Source organism: Alligator sinensis, unplaced genomic scaffold (genome assembly GCF_000455745.1).
Source record: "Alligator sinensis unplaced genomic scaffold, ASM45574v1 scaffold1032_1, whole genome shotgun sequence".
Taxonomy (NCBI): Eukaryota; Metazoa; Chordata; order Crocodylia; family Alligatoridae; genus Alligator; species Alligator sinensis.
The window spans coordinates 34,775-38,604 of NW_005842450.1; positions in this window are offsets into that span (position 1 = coordinate 34,775).

A 3,830-nucleotide genomic window follows, 5' to 3' on the forward strand; every position below is an offset into this window, starting at 1 on the left:
GCCCGGGCTGGCCTCCTTGGCGCCGGGGCAGCCCCGAGCACAGGCCACCATGGCTACATCCCCCCGGCGAGCAGAATTGGACCCCACTCCTGGCCTGTCCTTGTCCTGCGGGCGGGGGAGAGGCTGGACAGGGGGGCCGGGACCTCCAGAGCGTGGGCGGGGGGTCCGGGTGTGGGGCGCTGGTGTTTTGGAGGTCGCTTGGCCCCCTCTGCCAGCGGGCAGCGGGCGAGACGAACGGTGCCAGCCAGCACCACCCAGCGGGCGCCGGCGCCGCCGGCTCCATCCCTTGCCCGGTGCCTCGCGGCTCTCCCGATGAAGTTCGAGAGCTCACCTGGGCCCGTTGCCTAGCAACGGGAGACCGTGGCTGAGGTGTGGGGCGCTGGTGTTTTGGAGGTCGCTTGGCCCCCTCTGCCAGCGGGCAGCGGGCGAGACGAACGGTGCCAGCCAGCACCACCCAGCGGGCGCCGGCGCCGCCGGCTCCATCCCTTGCCCGGTGCCTCGCGGCTCTCCCGATGAAGTTCGAGAGCTCACCTGGGCCCGTTGCCTAGCAACGGGAGACCGTGGCTGATGCGGCTCCGACTCCTGCGCTAACCCCGTTGCAGCCGGCGGATAACGAAGGCAGGGCCAGACGTGCACAGCGAATTGCGCCGGGTCCCTGCTCAAGCGAGGGCGAAGCAGCTGGCGCCGTCGGGACCAGACGGGCTCCGTCCCTCCCGGCCGTGTCTTCCAGCCCCCCTTTGCTTGGGAGTTTGAATCATCCGGCCGAAGCAGGACCCGGTGCAGCTCCTGACGTGTGTGCGGGGCTGCACTCGGCGTCTGCTCCGCCGGTGCAGGGTCTCGGTGCCCAGGACAAGGGCTCTTACGCCCAGCGCCGCCCCAGCATGGGTGGGGGCCCCAGGGATGCCGCTCCTCCCAGGAGCAGGCTGGGCTGGGGGTGCACGGGCACGTGCACTTCGGTGCCTGCAGCTGCATATTTGCTCTGTTTGTTCGGTTTGCCCGTGAGCAGCGCGCGGGGGCAGGAGGCGCCTGTGCAAGGGACCCGGGTGCACCTCAGTGCTGCCAAACACAGCCAAGGGGCCAGCGCCCCCATCCCACCCCCCGGCACCCCCTGCTCCTCGGGACCTCTTTTGCCCTCTTGTAGGGGCAGATGATGCCAGCCTCTCGCTGAGCCCGCGGGCTTTCCAGCAAGGCCTCGGCACGCTCGGGCAGCGCAGCCCTCCTCCTCGGGGAGTGATGGAGCCGCGAGCAGAGGAGCGCGAGGAAGAGCAAGAAGAAATCCCGGCGATTCACGCTGGTCCCTGGCAGCGCTGCTAGACCGCGGTCTTGAGGGCTCGCGAGGGGGTGGCTGTGCTGTTGTATCTGCCCTCGGTCAGGGCGCCGGCCTGGGCTTGCGGACGTGGCTCTTGGCTGCTGGTCCCGGACGCCAGCCCCCCAGTCCAAGGAAGTAGGAGGTTGGGGTCTAGCTTGTGACTGTCCCGGGCAAAGGGTGTCCGGACCTGAGTCTGGCCCACTGATGGAAGGGGCCAAGGAGCCGGGGAGAGGAGGACACAAGGGGCAAGCCAGGGCTGCGGGTGCACGCTGGGCACTGCCCCTCGCTGCGTGCCCTGGGCATCGTCTGCCCCCCCCAGGCACGTGGCAGTGGGTGAGCGCACAGGCCCCCAGCCGCCGGGCCCGGGTGCGAGGCGCCTGCCTCGGAGCACAAGGACAGAACAAGCTGTCACCCCGCCATGGGCGGCCGGCTCCTTCCCGCACCTGGGATTGATGGCTGGAGAAGTGAAAGGCTCCAAATGTGGAGGTTATATCCTTGAGACAGCCACATCCATCACCCGAGGCTCATTATTAAGTAACACCCCGGACGCCGGGCTGATTTCACACCTTATCTGAACCCAGCAGCTGTGCCCTAAATTCCGAGCGCCGCGACTGTCTGAAGGAATTCGGTTGCCGGTGTTTAAAATGAGTGTTAGCATCTATCATTTCCCCACGCCAAATGGCTTTGTGTCGGTGCGTGGCAGCTCTCATCTGTCACCAGGGCGCCGGGCTGCCCAGCTCCGCGCCTCTCCGTCACTGTCAGCCCGCGCCCACGTCGCCAAAATGTCACCCGCGGGAGACCCGCGGCCTGTCCCTGGCCGGGCGAGGGCCAAAGGGGTGCAGTGGCAGCGTGGCCTTTGCAGTGGCTCTGAACGAGGTCCCAGCAAGTCCGACCTCAAGGGCACTGGGCCTTTCCCTGCCCCTTCCAAGGGTGGCGTGGGCTTTCGGGCAGTGGCCGTGGCTTGCCGGTGCTCCGTGCCCGAGACGACGTGGCAGCTCTGGACTGGTGCACGGACGGGGCAGGAGCAATGCAGCCTGGACTCTGCCGGCGTGAGCTCACGGCGGGGTTCGCCTTAGCTGGGCACGAGGGCAGGCAAGGGGCTGTGCCTAGTCCCGAGCCGTGTTGGAGCATCTCGTGCCTGGCCTGGCGTCCTGCAGCGCCTCCGCGCCACTTCCCGGCGACCGTCCTGGCTCATCATCGCTCCGGCGCCAGGAGGGAAACGCCATAAATAATGTCCCATTACGGCAGCGGCACGGAGTGACTTGTTTTGCTGGCTACATTATGGGCTTCATAAACAGACTCATTTATTTCCCGGCCTGCGCTCCTGGAGCCTCCAGCGATGGCGGGGAGGGGGAGCGCTGGCGCGTAGGCGGGAGGTGACCGCAGCCGCCCCGGCAGCCTGTAACCAGCACACGCGTGACGTTGTCCTCGAAGGAAGGCGGCCCGAGACCGCAGCTGGGATCCGGGGCGCGGGGGGCAGTGGCAGGGTCCCCGTGCAGCAGAGCACCAGCTGCAGGATCGGGGCCGTCTGGGGGGTCAGGCCGGAGGCTCGTTGGCTGCGAGCCGGGTGGACTTTAGTGCTGCCCTGACCCAAGGTGAGGGGCACGTGGGAGCAGGAGGGCCGGCGTGGTGGGCTCCCGCGGGCCGGAGAAGGGCCTGCCTGAGCAGGTCTCTGGCCGTGTCGGAGCCATGCGTCCATCAGCGGTGAAGGGAACAGGCACGATGCAGCAGGCCTGGCCAGGGATCACACGGGACACGTGGAGGGGGAAGCTGGAGAGCAAAGGGACCTGGGTCGGGGCCGGGGGCCGGGGGCCGGGGGCCAAGGCCAGGCAGTGGCTGGGTGCAGCGTTGCCCCGTGCTGGAGAAGCGCCGAGCACTGCCCTTGCTGCCCAGGAGCTGGTGTGGGCAGGACACAGATGGGACCTGCCCTGGGGGCTGCTCACCCCTCTTCTCCCCACCCGTCCGGGGACCCGGCTGCCCCCCAGCTGCCTGGGCCCTGTAGCCAGCGCCGGCCTGGGGCCCGGGACGGCTGCCTGGTGCGGCCCTTGGCAGGTGCACGATGCCGCGGCTGTCGGCATGATGAAAAGCCTCCTGCGGCACCGCAGATAACATACAAGCACAGGTCAGGTGCGGCCCGTGTAGCCCATCCATCAGGCGTGGCAGCTCCCGGCGTGCCCGGGGCCACCATCTGATGCATGGGAGCTGGCGCCAATGTGTGTTTTCCCCCGAGGTTAAATGGATGAGCGTGGTTTAGCGCTGACAGCGCCACTCGCGGAGCTGTCAGACGCCCCCGCGCTGCCCCGGCTGTGACCCAGCCCCCGCTTACCGGGGCAGATGCCGGCGGGCCCGGTGCTCAGCACCGCTGCTCTCCGGTCTCTGCCCCGGCTGTGCTCGGTGCGTGGCATGGGGTGGCTGGTGGGGGAGACCGCCCGGGGCTGCAACAGGAGGAGCCCGTGGGCTGCTGCACGCTGACCCGGTCCAGGCGGCAGGGCCTGGCAGCCCCCCAGGCCCCGGGGCCCCC